Source organism: Protopterus annectens, chromosome 4.part0, assembly GCF_019279795.1.
Source record: "Protopterus annectens isolate FY-2018-M chromosome 4.part0, PAN1.0, whole genome shotgun sequence".
Taxonomy (NCBI): domain Eukaryota; kingdom Metazoa; phylum Chordata; order Ceratodontiformes; family Protopteridae; genus Protopterus; species Protopterus annectens.
In genome coordinates this window covers 1,588,069,596-1,588,095,698 of record NC_056733.1, presented here as the reverse complement: position 1 = coordinate 1,588,095,698, position 26,103 = coordinate 1,588,069,596, and the positions used below count along the sequence as shown (strand labels likewise).

Sequence of the window (26,103 nt, the reverse complement as noted above, 5' to 3'; positions counted from 1 at the left end):
GTCTGTGTTGTGGAACATTCTGAAACAGTTCAACATTTTTTCAAGATATAAAATGAAGGTAAAACAAAGGTATAGCTGCAAACTATGTACCCACACATAAATTGATTCAGCATTTACCCACATTTATGGGGACATGGTAAAATGAAGTATTCTGAGGTATGGGTTAAAAAGGATTATGTTATGAAAGCTAAGGATATGTGGAAAGAGACTAAACAAAAAATAAATAAATACAAAAGCTGAGAAACTGGAAGCCCTTTTCTGTGGATGTGGATGACAAGATACAGGCAGTAAAATGTTTAGTCCCCTTTAGTTCTATACACAGGTCAGGCTTATTTTTATCAACCTGAAGAGAGGTTGTGGATGGTAATTTAATAAAGCTGAATAATTTGTCTGGGAGGGGAAGATGAGTCAAGTGGGATGAGTTGATCCTTCAAACAGAATAAGATGGTTAAGGATTACCTGATTTGAAGGGATGTTTTAGAACTACATAGTTAAGGCTGTTATACACAACACAAGAGGAAAGCTACAATTGAGTGGAAAGGGATGATGATGAGACAGAGGGGAAATTCAAGAAATAAGGGGAGAGTGAGGTTTTGAATGCAGATCCATAAGGAGATTAACAGTTGTACAGAATATTATATTTATAAAGTAACCAAGTGTTAAGCCAACATGAGAATGGGGAAAGGAGATTTTGTCAATAGGGATTGCTGCATTCATGGCTACAAAGAATAGGCAAGAGGGGACTGGAATTTTAATGGAGGAAGCTGGCGTAGGCACCAATGTATTGGGAACAAATAGAGAGGGAAAGGTAATAGAAGTGGGAAGTGGCCAAGAAGACATTTGGACTGTAGGCTAGAGACTGCCTTTCCTATCCGGGATTGATGTCAGAGTATAGGCAAAGAAAAAGGGGTAGGGAAATCTAAGTGAAAGACCGACACTGGTTGAGTTTTTAGTTGAATCTAGAACAGAAGCTTCTGTTAAAGGATAATTAGTAGAATGTATAAAATAATGCACATTAACTCTAGGAATCTCACAGAGGCAGTTAGAAAAGATTGGAAAGAGATTATAATAAGCAATTCAAAAGGAATCAGTGGGAGGATATATGCATGGCTCCAAAATATGCAACATAGTCTAGAAGAGTTAGGATTTCTGCTTGGAAGTGTTTGCATAGGTATTTTATTACCCTAAGTAGACTCCAAATATTTTTTCCTTGGGTAGATGGCAAATGCTGGAGGTATGATGAGGATGAAAGAGGTAGCTGGGCTGGAATCATATGTTTTCTGAGTGTAATGAGTTGGCAGATTTTAAAAATTCCCTACAGAGTACTCTGTTAGAAATACAGGATGAGCAAATGAGTGTAACTAAGGAAACAATTTTTTTGGTTGGGATGCTGGTTCTGAATTACCTAGACATAGTAACATCTTTATAAGTTTAATTCTGGTGACTACCAAAAAAGCAATTTTCAGGGAATAGAAATGAAAGTTTAAAGTAACTGTACTTGAAGTAGTGAATATTGTAACAGATTAAAAAAATAAAACAGGAAGCGGGGTCTTTAAGAAAAAGGGTAGGAGTAAATTTCATAGAAAAAATGAAATTGTGGGAACAGTACATGTAAAAAAATGTTTTGAATGAGGGGGTAGGAGAAAGCAGGAACTGAACAATTTAGGTAATGTTTGTTTGTATTGTGTAGGAGAATGTATATAATGTTTGTAAATGTGAAGTTATTTTTTTACTTTTATATAAATGTAACGTTCTGTAGTTCTCTCACCTTCATTCTTACATATGGGATTGGAGCTGATCCTCTGCTCCGACTCAGCCTATTTACAAGCTGGAAGTCTTCTAGTTGGCTCGTGGCTAGGTAGGTATCCCATGGTGCAACAGTACAATCCCTAGATCTCATTTGCCACGTTTAGTTCGGTTGTGCTTCTCCTTGGCTCTGGCTAAGTCTTTCAAATTTATTCAAAATTTTTGGATAATTCTCCTGTTTTTACCTTTGATACAGTCATATAGCATTATATAGTCATAGTTTCTGTAGTTTGCAAGTTAGAATAGTTAACGTTTACTAGTGCGCCATTGTGTGTAATTTCTTTTAGTACAGTTGGCTTTTTGGCCTTGTAGTACTTGGTATCCTGTGTGCCAGTTTTTCTTGTTTAATAATTAGTATTAGGCTCCTTTTGTGCTCAATTAGACTGTGTGTGTTAAGTAGTTCTAAGTCTAACGTTTTGCGGATTTTCCACTTGTTGATATTAGTGTTGCAAACAGAACGAGTTTCTGTTCACCTTGTATACTAAATTTACACTTTATTCTGGTCTTGGGTATGCAAGCATTTCTAATTCTTTCTGTCCCTCCTAGGTCTGTTTTAGTTATAGGACCTAGTTTTTCCAGTATTTCTTCCTGACCTGGCTAGGCCCATTTAAGTTAGAGAACCTAGTCCTCGTGGTGTCTCCTTACCATTCCTGTAGGGCTAGGCCCATTTAAGTTAGAGGACCTAGTCCTCTCTTTCTCTTCTGTATGTGTGTGTGTGAGTGTGAGTGAGTCCCTTTTCTGTGAGAATGTCTAAGGAAAGCAAGGATAATAAGCCATCTGGCTTCAAAAAATGCATAAAATGCTCACAGAAGATGTGTATAACGGATGGCCACAATAACTGCGTTTACTGTCTTGGGGCCATCCACTTACAGGAAACTTGCTTATTTTGCCACTCTTTTAGTGCAAGGGTGTTGCAAGAAAGAAAAAAAATAAGCTCATTCTAAAAGGTCTGCTAAAACCTTCCTTTGAGAAAGATCTGGCTAGCTCTTCCTCTTTTACTAGATCTCGGGGATCTAAAAAGGAAAAGTCCAAGTCCTCTAAGAGGCCTTCCCCAGCACTGGCTGGTGTCTCGGAGCTGCCTCTTAAAATTTCTAAACCTGACAAATCTACTGTCTCATCGGCTCCACAGAGTTTGGAGCCAATTGAGGGTTGTATTACTGTGATTACAGGGTCGGCGCCAAGTAGCTCGGAGCCGACCACTGAGAATATTTTACAGAGCCGGTCTATGGAACCTCTACCTGTCTCCCCTACATTGAAGTCACCAATATTGCAGAGATCCCATTCTCCTACTCTGTCCTCCACGTCTTCCAGGAGTTTATTGGAAGATGATGTGGAGAGGGGTAGTGCTGAGACTTTTGAAGTAGTCTGCCTTACCAAAATTGTTGTTGGCTCCGACCCAGTCAGTTCCGGGGCCAGTTGAGTCCATTCAGCCCCCTTCAGTCATTCCTCCTCCGAGCCATGCTTGTCTTTCGGTGCCGGAGTGTTTGGTACTGCTAGTGGAACCCTCTGTTCCAGCTCCCCCTGTGGTTGTTTCTGAGACAAGTTCCGCTCTGACACTCTGTGCCATCCGTGGTGTCCAGGAGCCGAAGCTCCCTGGTCGGCCCCGACAGGGACACCTGGAACCGAACCTCTTCGGTTCCACGCCTCCCTCTCGGCACGTCGGCGAGGGTGAGTTTGGATCCTACTTTTATCTCGGAGCCGATGGCTGTGTCACCGATGGCATCTTTGGTCTCCTCAGAGCCGAAGAGGTCTTCGGAGCCAGAGTGGTCGGCATTCGAGATGAGGAGTGTGCTGTCCAGATCTTCAGCTCCTACCAGGGGTACTGGCTCGCTTCCCCCCAGGGCACCTACTTCTGTCCCAGCTCCTACTCTCTCCCTGGACAGCAGAGACACGCAGCCTCAGGCGCCACCAGCCGGTGGCCCCCACACTTCCTAGACCTCCCTGGAATATCCTTCCGAGGAGCCCCATGGAAGAGAACATGTAAGAGGAAGCATGTAGACTCCCAGGATGAGTCTCCAACCTCTGACGCTGACCTCGAGGAGTCACAAGGGTCCCCCAATTCGTCCTCTGATGTCTCCTTCATAGACATCCTGGCAATCCTTAAGCAGAGGTGCAGCTGGCCCACTGTCGCCCCTTCTGATGAGGTGTCAGTGTACCTGAAGGCTTTCAGGTCTCAACCTTCAGCCTCTTGGGTGTCTCCACCTTTCGACAAACTGATGGAGCTAGTTAGTCGAAAGGTGTGGGGATACTCCTGATGCCGTGGAGCCAGTCCCCAGGAGACCAGATAAGTTTCTTTCTGCACCCTGAGAAAAGGAATTTTTGTCTAAAGGTGTTCCCGTAGATGCCATGGTGGTGGCAGCGGCCACTAAGAAGGAGCTAGCAGAAGCTTCTTCTCTTCATCTGCTGAATAAGGAGTCTCAAACGATGGACAGATATGGGAAGCATATCTTCTCTTCAGCAGCATTTACCCTTAGATCGCTGAACTACCTTGCACACTTCACGAGGCTTCAGAGAGATCTCCTTAAGGAGTTAAGAGATTCTCTACAAGGTAAATGTACTGAGGGGAGTCCCTGACAAGGTGTCTGCCCAGATGTTCTTCATCTCACATTGCTGCAGTCCTTACATATGGGTAGTCCGCTGTCCTCGGTCGGCCCGAATACCAAAGTATTAGGCTGACGTCTGTCATGGGCGCTCAGAACTGACATCAGAGCATCAGGGTATAAAAGCGCATGACCGACGTCATATCCTCAGTCTTTTTTGCCGCATGGTCCGATGCAGAAGCAGCGTTGCAAGTGCCGTTCGGCGTTCTGAAATTTTCGTATTCTGAGTTTCAGACCGAATCCAAGTTGGCTAAGTACCCCGTTGGGGAATATTTTTGTTTTTTCTTGCCTCAGTTAATTCCGGATGTCAGAAAAAGTGAATAATTGTATTTCTTGTGGGAAACAGATACCGCATAGGGATTATCACTCTCTTTGTATTCCTTGTTTGGGACCTGAGCACGACGTAGTCGGGTGTCGCTTTTGTGCTAGGTTTAATAAGCACACCATAAAACGTAGGTTGGATCGCTAGGCTTGTCTTCGGTAAGCGGTGTAATTATAATATGCCGTCGGATCCTCCGACGCCCGCTACCGCGAAGAAGCGCAAAGACAAATCTTTAAAAGCCAGGCAGGATGAGTCGTCCGTTCCGGACGCCAGTTCTTTAGAAACTACGGTGGAATCTGTGGATCCGGCCGAGGTTTCAGTTGAGTCTCAGGGGGAGACTTTAATTTTGCAAGATGTGGCCTCTCAGGAGTCAGGTCAGGCTGAGGGGGCCTCTCAGGTTGCTGTTCTCCCTTCCTTGCCTAAGGTGGTTAAGCCTTCTCCTTCTGTTTCTAAGGCTCCTTCCAAAGGCAGGACTGGTTTGCCTTCCACTGGTGTCAGTCCTAGTTCTGCAGGTTCTGTGCCTAAAAAGCATATGCTTAAAATGGCAGAAGATTTGATTACTTTGATTAGAGGTTCTATGCCCCCTCCTGATAAGAGGCCTAGGGTGGAGCCAGAGGTGGAAAGTTTGGATCAGGCCTCAGATGACTCAGAGTCTTCGGCTGAAGACATTCAGGATTTTCCTCCTTATTCTGATTCTGATGCAGAGGATTCCACTCCTTCTGCTTCTCCTCCAGAGGATTTTTCTTTTTCAGAGACACTACATTCTATGAGGGAGCATTTTAAATGGGAAGGTCAGGATTTCTCAGATTCCCGGAAGAGGCTTAGGGAATTCTTGTTTTTACCACAACATAGACCCTTGGCTATACCTCCTGTTTTGGATGTTGTTCAAGACGTTTTCTCCGAGGCTTTCCTTAATCCAGATTCTCTGCCTCCTGCGCCAGTTAAACCGGACAGGTATTACAGGGTGCCTGAGGCTCATAAATATCTGTATAAGAGTCCTAGGGCTGACCCAGAAACTATTAGCCAGGGACCTAAGGGTGTCAGAGCTTCTGTTGTAAAGAATCCGGTTCCTATAGATAAAGAGGCTAGAGCTTTGGATAGATGGGGTAAAAAGGTGTATACCTCTTCTACTTTAGCAATGAGGGCTTTGAATTGCCAGTTTCATATGTTGAAGTATCAGAATTTCCTCCTTACTCAACTAAAGTCTAAAGTGGATGCTTTGGCGGAGGGCATTGAGTGTAAAGAATTGCAGGATTTGGTACATGTCTCTGAACAGGTGGGTAAGCATTCTTTGCAATGTGGTTTTGATGCTTTACAGGCTTCTTCCAGGGTGGCTGCCACTGGTTCAGTTCTCGAGGCACGCCTGGCTTAAGGATCAGAATTTGTCAGAGCATGTTAAAACTAGAATTTTGGATGCTCCTTTACAATCTGAAGTTTTGTTTGGTTCCCCTGTGGAGTCGGTCTTGAAGAAAATGGAAGACAAGGCTAAGTCCATGCAGACTGTTAAAGATTTTTTGCAGGTGCAGCCTCCAAAGTTTAGTAGGAATTGGCCTACTAAGGGGTGGGCGTATCCTTCTTCTGATTCTCAGTCTAGGGGTAGATCTAGACGTGGTAGGGGCAGAGCTCAGAGTACTTTCAGGCCTAGAACATGGAGTTCACCTGCACAATCTACAGGTGAGGGCAGGGGCCAGTCCTTTCGTAAACAGGCCCAATGACCTGCATTTTCAGCTGCCAGATTCTTCTTGCCTGGCAGCTCCTTTAGGAGGAAAGTTAGCACTCTTCAAGCAAAACTGGCTTTTAGTCACCCAGGACAAATGGGTACTGGACATTATAATCCGAGGCTACAAGTTCTATTTCCATACACTGCCTCCTTTCAAAGGCATGCCAGACGTTCCTCCTCAGCAAAGGGTAGAGGCTCACAAGCAGATTTCTTTACTTCTTCAAATGGGAGCTATACAGCCGGTCCCTCTGTCAGAAGTGGGCCTAGGATTTTATTCTCGCCTGTTCCTAGTACCAAAGAAAGGAAACCCGTGGAGACCGATTTTGGATTTATCTATCCTCAACACATACCTGGACATCCCAAAGTTCAAAATGTTGACGTTACAACAGCTTTTACCTCTGTTGGGCAAAGATCACTGGATGGTAACTCTGGATCTCAAAGAGGCTTATCTTCATGTTCCTATCAGGCCCAGTTGCAGGAGGTACCTGCGTTTTCTGACTGGAACTTTACATTATCAGTTCTCTGCATTGCCCTTTGGCTTATCTACTGCGCCCAGGGTGTTCACAAAGGTTCTGGCTCCAGTGATAGCCTTTTTCAGGTTGAGAGGAATACAAATTTATCCTTATTTGGACGATTGCCTGATTCTTGCTCAAGACAAGTGCGAACTTCTTCATCATCTACAGTATGTGATGGCAGTGTTAAGGTGCCTAGGGTATACTGTGAACGAAACAAAGTCCAGTCTAGTACCCTCTCAGGAAATGTGCTTTCTGGGTGTGAGACTGAATACAGCTTCCCAGATGGCTTTTTTGACCCCGGACAAGCAAAAGAACCTTACTCTTTACTTCCATCAATTGTCTCTACGGTCCAGGCTGACTGCAAGGACAGTCCTTCAAGCCTTGGGGTTCATGGCATCTTGTATCCTGGTGCTTCCCAATGCCAAACTGCATATGAGGAAGCTTCAATGGTATCTCAAAAATGTATGGACGCAACACTGCCAAGATCTGGACACTGTCATTCAAATAATACCTTGCATTCAAAAGGAATTTTTGTGGTGGGCTCAGGAATGTCACCTAAACAAGGGACTCTCTGTGACCCGACCATAGGCGAGTCAGATTCTAACGACAGATGCCTCGGACAAGGCTTGGGGAGCACACCTCAATGGAAAATGGGTTCAAGACACGTGGCCTGCCAGACTTCAACATTTGCATATCAACTTGAAGGAGATGTTAGCAGTCCAATTTGCATTGATGGCTTTCAAGGATTTACTTCACCCAGGGCAAGTGTTGATTCAAACAGACAACACAACTGTCATGTGGTACATCAACAAGCAAGGGGGAACCCATTCGTACCCTCTTTGCAGGCAAGCGATGATTTTGTGGGAGACTGCTCTCAGTTTACACCTCAATCTTCAGGCAAGGTTTCTACCAGGAGCACAGAACTCCTTAGCAGATGTGTTGAGCAGACAGATGGTGGATCCCCACGAGTGGAAATTGGATCCTCATGTATTTCGAAAGTTGACAGTGTCATGGGGAACTCCAGACATAGATCTGTTCGCTTCTCCACTAAATTTCCAGTTGCCAAAGTTTTGCACAAAAATGTTTCATCCCACAGCTTGGAAGGTGGATGCTCTATCATTCAGTTGGAGCAATCTTCACGTCTATGCCTTTCCACCTCTGCCTCTCCTCCCCAAGGTACTCTTGAAGGCCAGACAAGACAAGCCATCTATGATTCTAATAGCTCCAGATTGGCCTCGACAGCACTGGTACCCACTGCTGAGAAGTTTAGTACGGGAGCCTCCAGGGCCTTTGCCTTCGATTCCGCACCTTTTGTCACAGGAGGGCAATCTTTTCCTCAATGTCAGGATTCAGTCCCTGCATCTAACAGCCTGGCATATTCTGTTCTAGACCCTGGAGGGTCTCAGCTTCCACAACAAGTTTTGAAGGTTATTTTGGAGGCCAGAAGGCCTAGTACAAGGAAAGTTTACGCTGATAAATGGAGGAGGTTTTTTATTTGGAGCAAAGCGAAGGACTTTGATGTTTCCAAGCCTGATTTAGGTGTTTCTCTTCAATATCTTACAGATTTGTTAGACAAGGGTTTGTCTTTCTCCTCTATAAAGGTTCATGCTGCAGCCATTTCTGCTCACTATGACTGTGACCCTCCATTATTCTCTCATCCTTTGTTTAAGCAATTTCTTAGAGGGGCAAAGAACATAAGACCCCCACGTAGAGCTCCTACTCCTGCTTGGGATCTCAATTTTGTGTTGGAAAAACTTACTTTACCACCTTTTGAGCCTGCAGCTACTGCCGAGTTAAAGTTTTTGTCCTGGAAGACTGCTTTTTTGTTGGCCATCACGTCTGCAAGAAGGGTTTCTGAATTACAGGCCCTTATGGCAGTTGAACCCTTCCTAATTTTTCATAAGGATAGGGTATCTTTGCGTACTAATCCTACTTTTATGCCTAAAGTGGTTTCTAGTGTGGCCTTAAACCAAACTATTCATTTGCCTACTTTTTATGCAGACCCCCAAAATAAAGGGGAGAAGATTTTGCACACTTTGGATATTCACAGGCAGTTGCGTTATTATTTGAGCAGAACTAAAGGGTTCAGACAGTCTCAGCAGTTGTTTGTTTCTTTTGCCTTGGGTTCTCAGGGAAAACCTGTTTCAAAACAAACTATTTCTAAGTGGATTGGTTTTTGTATTGCTTTCTGTTATTCCCATCATGGTAAGGATATTCCGGCTGGAATCAGGCCTCATTCCACTAGGGCTACTGCCACTTCTACAGCCTTTTTAAGGGGGGTAGCTACTAAAGATATTTTGGAAGCAGCTACTTGGAGTTCAGTGCATACTTTTTCTAAACATTACCACCTTCCTCTTTATTCTAAATCTAGGGCTGGATTTGCCACTGCTATATTACAGGGCATTTTGGCAGCTCCCAATGCTTTATGATTTTGCCAACCTCCCTTTACCTCTGCTTTGGGATTCTACCCATATGTAAGGACTGCAGCAATGTGAGATGAAGAACATAGTACAGTTTTGTACCTACCATAAATGTAGATGTTCAAGATCCACATTGCTGCAGTCCAATTTACCCTCCCTCCTTCCCCTCTACAGTTTGGAATGGTTGTATGGTTTGGGTGGTAGCTGTTATTTGTACATGTTTTTTTTGGGAAGTATTCTGTTTTTGGTTGTGGCCTTTCTTTTTAGGGCCTTCTGACATCTGGGGCAAGAAAAGACTGAGGATATGACGTCGGTCATGCGCTTTTATACCCTGACGCTCTGATGTCAGTTCTGAGCGCCCATGACCGACGTCAGCCTAATACTTTGGTATTCGGGCCGACCGAGGACAGCGGACTACCCATATGTAAGGACTGCAGCAATGTGGATCTTCGAACATCTACATTTATGGTAGGTACAAAACTGTACTTTGTCCACCTTGAACTCTATTGTCAACTTGTCCATGAGGCTTATCTCGTATGCAGCTAATGGAGCGAGTAGAGCAGTGGGTTCAGGAATTTCCCTAAGGCATCATTCCTGGATGCGTTTGTGTAATTTTGCGGAACCATTGAAGTTTACCTTTACCAACACCCCCTTCGATGGTTCTTCATTGTTTGGACCCAAGGTAAAGGACACTCTCACCCAGTGCGAGCAAGAAGGAAAAACACACTCTGCCGTGGGAGTACGTTTTACTGTCCCCTCTAGACCATACCCTAAGGGTCAGAGGGGTGGTAAAATTTGGTTCAAGAAGTCCCAGATGTTTTTCCAGGATGCACAGGGTGACTCCTCCTTCAGAGGTAGAGGAGGAGGAGGAAATGGTAGACGTCACCCTAGAGACAGGGGCGGACCGCAAAATCAGGGAGGCCGTGATTCCTTTCAGGGTCAGCCTTACCAGCGCTCCTGATGTGGGGCCCGACTGTGCTTCTCGGGGCCAGTCGGGGGTCGCATTTCTTTGTATCCAGAAGCCTAGCTAAATATCACTCAAGACAAATGGGTACAAAGAATTATTACCAGAGGTTGTCATACCCTTTTCTCTTCCACCTTTTGTTCCCAGGAGGATCCCTGATGTCTCACCTAGTCACAGGGATCAGGCAACTGTGGTGGTCAACAAGTTGCTGGCAAAAAGTGTCCTCCAAACCGTCCCAGCAGACCAAATAGGATCCGGAACTTACTCCAGATTCTTTTTAGTGCCAAAACGTACAGGGGACTAGAGGCCCATCTTGGACCTCAGCAGATTAAATGAATCAGTAAAGAAGGACAAGTTCCGGATGGTGACACTGCATAATATACTCCCGTTATTAGGGAAAGAGAATTGGATGTGCTCAATAGATCTCCAAGACGCCTACTACCACATAAAAATGGACAGGACGTCAAGGAGTCATCTACGCTTGTGGCTGGGAGCCAGTCATTACCAGTTTCATGCTCTGCCCTTTGGTCTCACCACAGCTCCCAGGGTGTTCACCAAGTGTATGGCAGTAGTGACAGCTCACCTGAGACATTGAGGATTCCAGGTGTTTCCGTATCTAGACTACTGGCTCTTGACCACCCCCACCAGGCATCTAATTCTTCAGACCAGGGATGCTACCATTCAGCTTTGTGCCCAGTTGGGAATTTCTATAAATTGGGAAAAATCTGCCTTATTTCCCTCTCAATCTGTGATTTTTATAGGCGCAGAGGTAGACACAGTAGACATGTTGGCTCGTCTTCCTGTAGAAAGGGCACAGAATCTGGTTCTTCAAATTCAACGTCTTCTCCCCTTACGAAAGGCCAAAGCCAAGACTATTCTGCAGCTTCTAGGGACCATGGCTTCCACCATATTACTAGTGCCACTAGCCAGACTACACATGAGGGTTCTTCAGTGGCTGCTGTCATCTCAGTGGTCTTTTCAGCACTTACCATTATCCCATCACATACTGCTGACAGACTCTTGCAAGAAGGACCTTCTTTGGTGAACTCTACCCAATCAGTTAACCATGGGCACTTCATTTGTTCCTCGCCAACCCATTGCCACTGTGACCACGGATGCCTCACAGATAGGGTGGGGGGCATTATCTAGACAGGACATGGCAAGATCACAAGGCTCATCTACATATCAGCGTTCTAGCGATGAGGGCGGTGCTCCTGGCGTTGCAAGCATTTCACGACCTTCTGCCTCTGGGGACTACTGCAATACAATCAGACAACATGTCAGTACTATGGTATATCAACAAACAAGGCAGAACCAGATCTTATCCACTCTGTCGAGAGGCCATTCGAGTTTGGAAATGGGCGATATCTTCCCAGCGTTTTCTGGTGGCATTGCACATTCCAGGGACAACCAACGTGATAGCCGATAAGCTCAGCCGGGCAATTATGATGCCTCACGAGTGGTCTCTGAAACAGGAAATAGTGGAGCAGATTTTCCGCAGATGGGAACAGCCTTGCTCCAATCGCTTTGCCAGCCCGATCAATGCCAAATGTGCAGCTACTTCTCCCTCATTTCCCCTTCGGGGGAGTCTCCAAGAAACACACTTATTCACGATTGGCCCCTGGGTCTCCTTTATGCCTTTCCTCTCATACCCTAGGTTATTCAGAAAGCAAAACGTCTGGGAAGCAAACTGATCCTCATTGCCCCTTACTGGTCTCATCAGGTTTGGTTCCCCTTTCTCAGGCCTCTTCTCCTAGATGATCCTTGGATTCTGGACCCAGTACCAGATCTCTTGACTCACATGTCAGGCTCGCTTCATCCCTCCTTACACACCCTCAATTTGATAGCTTGGCTGCTCCAGTTCCATCCCTAGTCAGGCTTCACGACTTTTCACCCTCCATGACTCATATCCTTACGTCCTCTCATAAACCTTCACTAGGAGACTTTATTCCAGTAAATGGAGGAGATTCTCCATCTAGGCGGAGAAAAAGAATGTTGACCCTTATACCACCTCCATTCCAGTGATTCCTATCTGAGCTTTTCCACCAGGGATCTGTGGCTGCCACTATCAGGGTTCAATTGGCAGCAATTTCAAATTTTCATCTAGGCATGCAAGATTCTAATCTGATGTCACATAGGCTGTGCAAAACTTTCCAAAGGTGCCACTTTAAGACCCACTTTTCAACAACCTGTTGCTTCATGGGATTTAAATTTTGTGTTATACAAATTGACTTGCCTTTTGAGCCTTCTCATTCATCCCCTTTCAAATTCTTGTCTTGGAAGACTTTGTTTTTGGTGGCTATCATATCGGCCAGATGGGTGTTAGAGTTACAAGCATTGTTTGTGAAACCCCCTTACCTGATTTTTCACAAGGACAGAGTATCTCTTCGTACTAATCCTTCCTTTGTCCCCAAGGTCTGTTCCCATGCCACTTTGAATCAATCCATAGAACTTCTGGTGTTCTTCCAAAATCATTCCAACACAGCTGAGTACGGGTTTCGTCAGTTGGATGTACGTAGACAATTACGTTTTTATTTGCACCGGACTAAGGAATTCAGGAAATCAGATCAATTATTTATTTCCTTCTCCGTATCCAGGTCTGGTTTACCAGTTTCCAAAGTGACGCACTCAAATTGGATTTCTAGCTGTATAGCTTACGTTTACACCTCTGAGGGTAGACCTTTACCCTTCAAAATCAAGGCTCATTCTACAAGATCAGTCTACCTCTGCAGCCTTCCGAGTCAGGGTCCCACTTGGTAATATTTGTGCAGCAGCAACTTGGGCTACCCCTCACATTTTATTACTCATTGCAAATTGGATTTAACCTACAGGGGTAGAGCATCATTTGGTTCCACGGTACTCAGGAGTATTTTTCCTTGAGCCACCCAAGAATAAGTTGCTAGGGACACTGTCCCATATGTAAGAATGAAGGCGAGATAGGACTGCAGAACATAAAGAAGATATGTACTCACCTTAACGTTCCATGTTTGTAGTCTGTCTCGCACTACATTCTTACGAACCCACCCTCCTACCCCTATCCTGGAAGTACCTGGAGACAGAAAATATTGTTATTATTCTCTGGAGACCTTTTAGTATTTGCTTCTTTCTGTATGTCAGTTATTATTTTCTTAGTTAGCAGCAAACAAGATCTGGGGGTTGTACTGGTGCACCATGGGATACCTACCTAGCCACGAGCCAGCTAGAAGACTTCCAGCTTGTAAATAGGCCGAGTCGGAGCCGAGGATCCATATGTAAGAATGAAGGGCAAGATGGACTACAAACATGGAACGTTATGGTGAGTACATAACTTCATTTTTTGCCTGTCACAAGTGGTAATTTAATAAAGGTGCTTAAAAAAAGCAGTGAAGTACGTCTGCCAGCTAGAAGTAATGATGTAAGAATTAGGAGAAAGGAAAGGCATGTGATAACACACACACAAAAGTTTGAAATATTTAAGTATGGAAGCTTTTAAAATTGTCTTGAACTGTTAACTGGTTCTCTGACTTTGTAATAAAAGAATATGGTGCTAGTGTTTTGGGGAAAAATAAACTACATGGTGATGCTGCAAGAAACCTAGATCACTCAGAGCATGCTAAGCTGATAAGAATGGGGTTTAGAAATAGCTGGTGGGTTTTAGTGAGAACTCTTGTTATTCCATGGTCAGAGTGCATGTTTCCATCATTTCCACCCTTATCTTTGTGGAGAGCAGGAATGTGGGTCGGCACCAAATGGTTAATCAGCTCCTTAGAGTTCTCTGAATCTCTGCCATCATTAGAACAACACTTCCCTTCTCCATTGGAACTTGAATTTTATGCTTGACAGACCTACCTGTCTTTCATTTGAGCCTTTATGTGGACATGTCTCCTACTTGCAGGATTACAGAGCTTCAGACCCTTGTATGCAGGGAGCTCTGGACTTTGACAAAAATTGAGTATCCCTTAGGATTAACCCGCATTTTCTCCTGGACAGTGTTTTCAAAATTGTGGTTAAACTCGTTCATTCATCTCACTGTATTTTACTGGCACTGTATGTCTCTCTCTGCTGTGTTACTGGCCAGTGGTTTGTGCAGAAGCTAGATGAAATTCTGAAATGTGTTGAATTAAGGATGTCTGAGGAGAAAATCAAGTTGTCCACAATTGGCAGTCTTCTCACTGATCAGCTGATATGGTGAGTTTCTGTTCATTACAATGGCCATCCTTGAAAAGGAAGATAAATTGCATTGATGCCGTGAAACTTCATTATGATGGACAAACAAGCATCTTTTGTCAAGCGTCTCCTATAGTTTGTTAGTCACACTGAAGTAATAGTGACTGTCTTCATATTTTTTAAAATTTCTATTTTTGTGTGTGTGTGCTTTTTGGCTCTGTACCTGCTGACCATTAAGGTTTTACATATTGATCTTGAACCTGTCTGTTCCCTTCTACTGGATATCTGCAGGTGGAATCAAGTTAACTGATGTGGCTGTCATCTAGGCAGTCATAAGAGATAGTTTGAACCATTGTTGGCATTCTGGTAAGGAAGTTGTTCTGTTAAAGCCTTAACTGCGCCCTTGATGTCCAACATGAGTACCTACATCACCATGGGACATTCTGTGCTCTCCCTGTCTATATGCATTTTTCTACCCACATACTAACGAGGGCTACTGTCATTGGCTTAGGATCTCCATGCCTGTCTTAAATCCTGACCTTTTTGGTGCCATGCAAGCTTTCACTTGCATGATGATCAGCTGATTGAAACTGCCACTCCCATCTCCCTAAATGGGTGAGCTGGCATCAGTCAGTCACTCACTCCCATCAGCTATTCAGACTCTTATCTAGGTTGTACCTGGGGTTTATCCCTCAAAACTAGATAGCCAAACTAACATTTATAAGAAGTTTTAGTACAGCGTGCACACCTTTGGTCCATTTAAGCAGCTGAGTTCTCAGACAGTGCTTTGATCAGTGATAGAGTTGTCTCCTGTGGTTCAGAAGTTTAAACAGTTGCCCTCATGAACCTGAGATGTGACATCTTTACTTAATACTGTTTTTTTTTTTTAAATGCATTTACAAAACTGAATTGTAGAACAATGTAACGTAAACTGTCATTGCCTTACTGACATATTGGTAATCTTCCCCTGATACCATCCCTCTGACAGTCTGCTCAGAGCTCCTCCCACTGCCTCTCTGTGGATGTGAAGGACCAATCACCTGGTAGAACCAGAGCTGCTTTTCAAAACTCGCAAACTGGGCCCTTCCTGTTTTTTAGTGCAACATAAGTAGAATCTCTCAGAAAACTGCTCTTTTCCTGTAGTTTACTTAAGTACTGAGCTCAGATAAGAAACCCTTTTACATTTGTATTCCTTCCTATGCCATTTTCGATCTGTGATTGAAATGTGTGATCTGATGTAAGTCTTTATTCATTCCTTACTGTTAGGACTTCGGTTCCGTCCTCTGAACCGACACGGTCGGTACCAAGCTCATGCCAGCCAAAAACTCTCAGCTAAGACCTACCCACAATGCCCCTCTCATAGTCTCTTCAGATCTCGTTTGCCACGTTCCTCATCAGATGTGCCAAGCCTCCTCTCAGCTAAGTGTAGCTTTTTTGTGGTTATTTCGAGTCTTTAGTGTTTGTTGCAGCTTTTATCGTCTAAAGTTATTTCTCATCTCTACCTTCTTCATTTCCTGACTAAACCCTACCCACTACCTTGGTAGTTCTTTTGTACCATCGTTGGTACTACTCCCTCTCTCCCAACCTAGTAGGCCCTCCTCTTACCTTTTTGGTATTTCTTAGTACCATTATTGGTACTCTCTTCCTGCTGTCTGTACAAAAAAAAAAATAAGTGCCCTTTCTTTCACTCTATCAGCAACCATTACCTTAGTACCACTGGGGAGGTTGCACATGAGACTATTGCAGTGGCTTCTTTCATCACAATGGTCGATCTTAACCTACCCACTTGACCACATGATACGCCTTACAAATCTTTGCATGAAAAAAATGCTATGGTGTATGAAGCCAGAAACAAATCTTTGGCGTTGATCGTTCTGTCTTCCCCAGTCCAGGGCCACTGTGACCACGGTCGCTTCCCTGTTAGGGTGTTGGGGGGTGCTTTTCCAGGGAAAGACAGTCCAAGGTACCTGCTCCACCATGGAGGCCAATTTGCACATAAATGTCCTAGAATTGAGGCCAGTTCTCTTAGCGTTACAAGTGTTCCACACTTCCCTTCCTTCCGGGACCATTGCAGTTCAGTTGGACAACATGTCAGCCATCTGATACATCAGCATACAAGGCAGAACGAGATCTTACCCCCTGTGTTGGGAAGCCATGTGAATTTGCCATTGGGCGATGGCTTCCAACCCTTTCTCATAGCAACACACATTCCCGGGAGTTCCAGTCTTATTGCAGACAATCTGAGCAGGAACATTTTGATGCCTCACGAGAGTGGTCCCTCAATCCAATAATAGTGGATCAGATCTTCACCGTTGGGACAGGCCTTTCTGTGACCTGTTTGCTTCACCCCTAAACAACAAATGCAGAAACTGTTTTGCCCTGATCTCCCCTCAGGGGGAGTCACCGAAGGCTGCTCTCACACAATTGACCCCCAGGTCTACTGTATGCCATTCCCTTGTTTCCCCTCATCCCGAAATTTCTACAGAAAGCTCAAAGGTTGAGAAGCAAAGGGATCCGCATTGCTCCTTACTGGCCCCGTGAAGTCTTGTTCCCATTCCTATGACCTTACCTGATTCACAGCCCATGGATCCTGGATCAATCCCAAGGTCTGCTGTCTCATCCTCAGGGACTGATTCACCCCAATCTCCACAGCCTCAAGCTCACAGCTTGGTTTCCCCACTTCCAATGATTGCCAGGCTACCTGATATTTCATCCCCTGTTCGCGAGATCCTTCTGGCTCCGCACAAACCATCCACCAGAAAAATTTATTCCAGTAAGTGGACCAGGTTTTCTAGATGGGCCAAAGAACATAACATTAGACCCCTTTTCCATGCCTATTCAGAAGATCCTTTAATACCTCACTACCCTGTTGCACGCAGGAGCTTCAGCTTCGACAATTACAGTGCATTTAGCAACTATCGCAAACTTTCACAATGGCATTGACAATTCATCTGTTATGTCACACTGAGTGTGCAAAACCTTCATGAAAGGAGCATTACATATTAAACCTCCTGTCACGCCTCCTATGTAACCATGGGACTTTACATTGGTGCTTCAGTCATTAATGAGTCCTTCATTCGAGCCTTCTAATTCCTGTGATATCAAATTTTTGTCTTGGAAAACTACTTCTAGTAGCCCTTACCTCAGCGAGAAGAGTATCTGAGTTGCAGTCCTTGAGTGTCAAGAGATCTTACTTGATTTTTGGTAGGGGAAAGAGTGTCTCTACGTACTGACCCTTCCTTTATGCCCAAGGTCATTTCTGTTTTTTCCATTAATCAATCTGTTGACCTACCGGTTTTCTTTTCCCACCATTCAAATAGAGGGGAATACCTTTTGCATACCCTCAATGTTCATAGGCAACTTCGTTTCTACTTTGACAGAACTAAATCTTTCAGAAAAATGGATCTATTGTTTGTGGCCTTTGCAGGACCCAGAATGGGTAAGCCTGTTTCCAAAATGGCTATTTTCTTGGGTCAGAAACGCCATTATTTTCATCTACCATCAAAACAAAGTGTCCTTACCTTCCAAAATAAAGGCACACACTACTAGATCGATGGCTGCCTCAGTGGCCTTTCATTCCAGAGCCTCTATGGATGATATATGCACAGCAGCCACTTGGCCAAGACCTCATACCTTTATCACTCATTACAAATTGGATTTGGCCTCGAGGGGACGAGCATCTTTTGGTTCTGTGGTGCTCAGGAATGTCCTTCCTTAGGGCCACCCAGGACTTGAGTAGTTGGGGACTCGGTCCTTACAGTAAGGAATGAATAAAGATTTACAACATCAGATAAAGAAGTTATGTCTTACCATAACATTCCACCTGTGTTGTAGATCTTTATTTATTCGTTACTTCCTGCCCTCCTTCCCCCTACATGGACTTTAGGATTTCCTTATTAAAGGTATTTGGTCAGACAGAGCCTCCTACTATCAGTATTATTACTTCTATACTATAATGGCGGGCAAACTCAATCTGAAGAGACTATGAGAGGGGCATTGTGGGTAGGTCTTAACTGAGAGTTTTTGGCTGGCACGAGCTTTGTACCAGCCATGTCGGTTCTGAAGATGGAACCGAAGTTCTAACAGTAATGAATGAATAAAGATCTACAACACAGATGGAACATTATGGTAACACATAACTTCTTTTTCTGCTGACTTGCCTTTTTTAAATCTATTTATTTATTTTCTTATGAGAAAATTGTATGTACATTGATTTCCATTTCTCTTTCAATGTAAGAGTTACTGTTTGTTTTAAGCTGATCCCAAGTTTGTGGGTTTTTTAACCCTTTTAGTATGTTTTATGGCCATTGGATTCTAATTAATTGAGTTTCTCTACTAAGGCTGTGTAGTTTCTCCCATTCATTGCTGTTGCCAGAACTGCAAATAATTCACTGCATTTCCATTGATTAAAAGATTTGTTTGCAAGTTTGACTAGAACATTTGCTTTTTTATATATTTTTTTCTTTAGGGCTATGTTTATTAGAGATAATTAAGTAAATTTGCAGCATTTTAAAAGATTTTTCATTTAATTGCAATTTTGGCACCAATTTGTCAAACATTACTGACAGGAGGAATTTTTCTAAAGTTATTTCAAGCTGTTTTCTATTCATGTGGATCTGAATCTAGCCTTTATTAAAACTAGGGGTCTTTGTGACATATTTTGAGCTTTGTACTGCATTACTGAAATTGTGGTCTTATTTTCTCAGTGCAGTATTCAGTATAGTATCCCTGTAGAAATAGACTGTAGATTGTTTAGAGGAAGAATGGTGGTATTTGTATATTTTGTGCTGGTTAGCTCTGCAACCAGTATTTGGTATTGATCTGTCTATTTTTTTGTCCCTTGACTTGATGGACTCTGAGACGCCACCTCCACTTCCCACTTTCTGTGCACCTAAAAAACATAAAAATTAGTCAAAACATATACCTCTTCCTACAACTTTTGACTCCACAGTAGCCTCAGCCATAGGGCAGGCTATCTGATCGCAAACTTTACCTCCAAGACCCTGGTGTAGTGTGAGTACCACAACTGTAAGTGACATGAGGGCCAGACACATCCTCCAGGCTATACTATTGTTTGCCTTGGGTATGGGAGAACTAAACCTTTTAAGTACAGAAGTCGTCGAGGGGCAGAATCTGTTGCCAGTGTTGATAGATCCCCCCCCCCCCAAGGGATTTTCCCAGTAGAGTAGTGCATGCTAAAAAGAGGTGCAAGACCCACCATGTGAGGTAAAGCAGCAGTGAGTTTTTCCAGTTCAGATGGTGGCTATGGCTAGATACATTGTTCAGGCAATTGATTTACGGGCTGCATACTTGGGTTATGAGTAACACAAGTGCTTCCACCTGTGATCAGTGATCTAAGGATCCTGATTTTGAAGGGGATCCAGTGTCTGAGGTTTCCGGCTTTTCAGTTTGATCAAGTCTGTTTCCTCTGATGAACAGGTTCTGGAACCCAAACAGATATTTTCTTTTATTCAAATGCTGGCTATATTTAGGGATGTATTCATTTGGGAGCAATCATAGTCTGCCCCTGAGATTAACAGTGCCTGTTATTTTACAGGATGAGGCTTCAGATGTGGGAAACCTTTCCTCCATTGATCCAAGAATTAGATGATTATTTTAAGAAAATTTGTAATTCTTCTGTGCTCCTGGAGGCTGCCCCTAAAAAAGTTGTTTAAGAAATTCAGGGTATGCTCACCCCATGCCTGGTTTCCAATCCCCCTTTTCTGCGGACCCTGCTTTGGTGTCCCCACCGTTGTCTTCAGATCTTGTTCCTTCAGAATAAACTAGGCTCATAGCTAGAATCTCGGGGAAAGAAGCTGTCTCAGTCCAACATGGTGGCTTTTATAGTGTTTAACTATCAGTATTTTATGTGGAAATTTGACTGTGATTTATGTATAGATTAGATTAGTTTGCAGTATTGTTACCTGCTGAGCAAAAAGTCTGTGTCAAAGAACTTGTTTTCAGTGTTTTTCAGGTGTCAAAGCATGCTTTAAAGAGTGCCTTGAAGGGGGCTGATACTATTGCTTGTAATACTTCACCAGTTGTAATGAGATGTGCTTGGTTCCACAGCCAGAACTTTTCTGATGAGTTTAAAAAAACAAAGTTTTGAATGCTTCGGTTGAGTCTGATTGTGTGTTTGGTACAGCAGTTAATCAGATCATTAAACACTGGACTGACAAAGGTAAACTCGTGCAAAGGGTGTCAAACATTTCATATTCCCAAATTTCCCTCCTTTAAGCAGGATAATTTTGGGCAGCCTTCCAAACTGAAGTCCCAGCCAAACAAAGACCAAGGCAATAAAAAGAAACAGCAGGGTAAGAACTCCGTTCAAGCCTGAAAGAGGGTTTCTTTCCCAAAAAGGATAATCCCCCTTCCAATTTCAATATGCAGAGGTACAGCACCAGTCTTTCTCAAGTTTCCCTCCGGGTGCCACATCTCTAAAGTTAGCGGTCAGCAAGGCGGGCCTGGCTGTTGGTGGTTTCTTACAAATGGGTACTCAACATGGTCTGGACTTACAGATGGCAGTGAAAAGAACATCCACATCTGTTCAAAGAGGTTTCTCCACATCCAGACTTTATTCCCCTCCTGTTTTCTGGGAAATACTGTACTTTGGGGGTCACAGAACTGGTCTTTCTTTGGAAAGAATTTGAGGTTTCTACTCCAGAATTTTCCTTGTCCCCAATAAAAGCGCAGTAGTGGAGACCAGGGATGGACTTTTTCATTCTGAAAATGTTTTTCAAGGTACCAGAGTTCAAGATGTTCACCCTTCACACAGTGCTTCTAATCATGCTGGACCACTGCTTCCTGGTGACCCTGGACATGAAGAATGCATATTATCATATCCCCTTTGCTTATCACTTCAGGAGATTTCTGAGGTTTGTTTCTTTTGGTTTGCATTGTCAGCTTTCTGTATTGCCCTCTGCACTATCCACTGCATCTCGAGTGTTTATCAGATGCCTTACCCATTGTCAGACTGGGCATTCACATTCTTCTGTACTTGGATGACTTGCAGATCTGTGTAGAGTCTGCGTCCAGGTGTTTGGATTCACTAGAAGGTTTCAGCCTTATTCTGTCAGCTAGATTACAAGTTCAACTTCTGGAAGTCTTGTATGACACCTTTGCAAAGAATTAGTTTTTCTGGTTTGCTTAATCAAATCCCACAAGAGAATGTCCCTTCTTCCAGTAGACAAGATCCTGTCTTACCAGACAATGTTTCTGGAATTCTCTAAGAGGAATGTTGCCTATGCATGAGAATTCCTAAAAATTCTAGGACTGATGGTGTCCATGATTCCCATGACATCACTGGCCCTTCTTCACATGAGGAAAAAGTCAGTGGTATATATGAACTTGTTGGACCCAGCAGCTTCATTCCCTGGAGTTCCAGTTTCCAGTGATGCCCTTCATCAGACAAGAGTTAACAGTAGTGGAGAGATCAGTTGAATATTAATCTAGGATTCCTTTCTCCCCTCCAGTGCCAGTGGGTCTACGTGACATGATCGAAATGCCAGTACGACATTTAAAATGCCGATGACCACAAAAGCGAAAAATCACAATGCTGACGTTAAATGGCCGATGTATACAAAACCAAATGTATAACATTCCAACTTACCTCCCAGTTAATGCAATTATGAAAGTAAGACTGCACACCATATGAACAGTACACTATCACTTTAAAACACCATACTACATATCTAACCTCATCTACACTTTGCACACCAACCAATACCTGCATACTCAAAGAAAATCCCACTGAATATTCATGACTGTATCTACAACACCCAGATGAATATTCATTAGAGATTCCTGAATTCCATTACTATTTGTTTTTTAATTTTACATTTTTGCTGGTGGGGCTGCACCCCCAAACCCCCTGCAAATTAAATATACCAACTTCGAGATCGAACCACAGTGTGGAAATGAGCAGATTTTCTGTTCCACTCAGCTGTCAAAGTCAACATTTGAAAGGTTCAGTCTTCTGAACGTCAGTATAATGAAGTTTCATTCATATGACACTTCGCTATTGTCTCGGCATTCTAAAAGTCTGTCTACTGGCATTTTGATCATGTCAAGTAGACCCATGCCATTACAATCTGTCCAGACCGATTTCTTTGATTTTTGATTGTGAAGCTGTGTTAATGGAGATTCAAGTGAAAGCCACTTGAGGGTCTTAAGGGTGCACAGAAGCACATCAATATCAAGGGAGAAATTGATGGTGATTCATGCCTTAAAGGTCCTTCAGCACATATGGACACTGGGCCGTCTTCTGGTGGTTACTGACAACACTGCAGTGATGTACCTCAAACAAGGGGGTACAAGGTAGTACTGGCCATGCCATTTGGCATTGATGACCTTGGGAGCTGGTTTTACATCATTCTGATTCATCAGGCATCCTACATCCCGTCAGAACAGAACATGGTGGCAGACTAAGCAGATAGTGGATAGATCCGTACAAGTGGCAGCTCAAGGCAGTTGGTATTCCAGGATGTAGTCCAGATGTGGGGTATTCCAGGATGTAGCCAGATGTGGGGAAAGCCTTAAACAGTTCTGTTCACTTCCTTTCAAAAACAGGCATTTGGAGAAATTTTGATCATGATATTGATCAGTGCTGCAGTAGCCTTATAGGTTCATAGGTTGGTACTAGACTATCTGCTCTAAGGCCTATGCAAGCCTAGCCATAACAATTCCCTGGATATTTCTTCCCACAATATTTACTTCTCTGGTCCCCTGTCTAGCAGGGCGACTGACATGATCCCAGAGGTGAATTTTCTGTCTCCCATCCAATCGTCAAGTTTCCTTTTGAAGAGGGCCAATGAGGCGCTCTGCTTGACATGTATGGGCAGTCTATTCCGGAGTATGGGAAGTCTCTGGGTTAGGAACCTATCCCTCCAGCATGTTTTGTTCATTGTGATAAGGTTTAGATCCCCGAAGCGTGTGGCTCTGAGGGATTGGGATTTCTTTAAGTGGAGCATGTCCAATAGCTCTGGGTTTGACGTGACCTTGTATGTTAAGCAGAGATCACCTCTGAGTAGACGATATGCCACAGAGTATAGCTGGAGTTTTTTTTTTTTTTTTAGACAGTCAGCATATGGCATCTGATTTAGGCCTGTGATTCGTGAGGTATTTCTGTGGCCTTTCCAGCTGTTGCAAATGTCTTGAGGTACATACCAAACGGGGCATTATACTCTATAATGGGTCTAATGAGGGATGAGTACAGTGGGACAATGACCTCCTTTTTTCTGGATGAAAAGTCCTTAGTGATGAGGTGTGCCACATAGAAGGATTTCCTGACTGTTGCGATGTGGTTATCGAAAGTGAGACTGCTTTCCACCTGTGTCCCTAAGTCTCTCATCACACTTTCGATGTTTAGTGTCCTGCCACCTATGTGGTAATTCATGGGTACATGTTTTTTTCCAAAGGGGATAACTATACATTTCTTGGCATTTAGCTTGAGCCCATGGCTCTGGCACCAGGCATCTGTTTCTGTAAGGCCCTTTTGTGGAATATCCACATCATTTGGGGATTCAATAATGGCTCCCAGTTTGCAGCCATCTGCAAACTTTGTTAGCCAGTCCCTTAGTGTTGACCTGTACTTCAGAGAAGTAGATGCCAAACAAGAGTGGTCCCAGGACTGAACCCTGAGGTACTCCACTTGTCTGGAGCTGGATTTGGAGTCTGCTACTTCTACAGTCTGGGTTCTGTCAGTAAGCCAGTTGGCAACCCATCGAGTGACGTAGGGATTTATGCTCAGCTTAGTAAGTTTATCTATGATTCCTGAGTGGGGGATGGTGTCGAAGGCCTTGGTGAGGTCCATATAGGTTGTGTGGACCGCCTTACCCTCATCCACAGCTCTGGAGACTGATTCGAAGAAGTCAATCAGATTCAGGAGACGAGATTGGCCCTTCACAAACCCAAACTGGGTGGAGTCCAGTGTTTGAAGGTTGCCAATGTCTTTGTTTATAAGTTCCATGATAATGCGTTCCATGGCCTTGCAGATCAGGCTTGTCAGACTGATGGGCGGTAGTTCCTGGGATCCAAGGCGGATCCTCCCTTGTGGAGTGGGTTAACTGTAGCTGTGCGCCACTCAGTGGGCACAAAGCCTGAAGTGAGGCTATGATTAAACATGACACTTAGGTGAGGTGCCAGTTCATCTTGTAGTTCATGTAGTACACAGCCTGGGATGTCATTTGGTCCCATGGATGCTGTATTCTTAGCTTTGGAGAGTGCGGTTTCTACCTGTATGGCCGTGATTATCGGAATTTGGCAATCTTTTAGTATTGAGATGGGCCCTTTAGGGGGGTGAAGTTGGCACTAAATCGATCTGCCAGGATATTGGCAATATCTTTGAGATCAGTATATTTAATGCCATTCTGTTGCTCAGAGCAGATCTGAGCATTGCCATTTAGATTCTTGACATAACTATAGAATGCCTTGTGGTTGTCTTTGGAAATTTTATTTTCGTAACTAGCTTTTGAGTATTTTATGAGGGATCTCAGCTTCTTACTGAGGCTGGTGAGGGAGTTTTTTGCATCCTGGGATTTTCCTCTTTTCTGCTTTGCTAAATGAGTTGTATCCTGCCAGGGATATAACAGCTAGCCAGCTTTCAAAGCTTGACGACACCTTCTCTGAGCCCAAACTGTGTCAGACAGCTCGAACTGAGCTAAATAGAAGACAAATTTAGGCGCAAAGCCCTCCAGAGCTTTACTGTTGCTGAACAGTATTCTCCCCTGAGGCTTTTAAGGATTGATTAGCTTGTGATTTCTTTCTCTCGGAAGATGAGTTCTAATTTTTTTTTTTTGGGGGGGGGGGGTCCATTTTCTTAATTTTTATATTTTATCTTTTTCTTTTCAGGAAAGTTATTTTAAAGCTAGGACTGTTGTGTTTTAACAGACTGTCTCCAGACTGTAATGTGCTTTTAAATGAAGTGCTCATTTTTTTTCCATTTAAAAGTGGTGTAAAAGAAAATATTTTTTTCTGTAGCCAAATTGTTTGTTTTACTTTTTTGGGGCTGCCATAGTGTTTACGCTGTTTTGTACTGCATATTTCTGTCAACATAACTCTTGTTGACTGGTGGTGGTTACCAGCAATTGCTGCTTGCTTTCCTCAGGAAAGAGGCACCATTTTCAGCTTGATCACCGGTTCCACAGTCTAGCCTATTTCCTGCCACAAAAAAATTAGCTAAGCAAATTGCCTTTGCCACCACAGCAAGCTGGCAATTTACCTCATCCACAGGTGACTGACTCTGCTGTAGTCATTTGTTGTACCTCGGACCACTCATCTTAACAGTAATGTTTTAAAAACATAAGCCAAATGGCCTGGCAACCTGTCTTGTTTTTAGACCTTGTATTTTTTAGTGCCAGTACATGCTATCTCCGCACCATTTTTTGTAACTACTTATCCCTATGCCTAAAGAGGCCAGAGCTCACATAAAACAAAATCCCTTTCACATTGTTTTCTTTCCTTCTTTCACGAACATTCTAGTACCAGACTCTTTTGATCATAGTAACATCCCTTAACCCCTTCAGCACTTTTTTTTTTTTTTTTTTTTTTACCTCCAGTTATCTGTTAATACGCTTATAGTTTGATATTGGGATGCAGTTGTAAAACACTTGA

At 43.5% G+C, this 26,103-nt stretch overlaps 1 protein-coding gene across 1 annotated transcript in view; it reads left to right on the top strand.

Moving 5' to 3' along the window:
• Window positions 1-26,103, top strand: part of FAF2 (Fas associated factor family member 2) — a 2,444,504-nt gene that overhangs the window by 2,383,773 nt on the left and 34,628 nt on the right. The gene's annotated exons all lie outside the window — the stretch shown is intronic.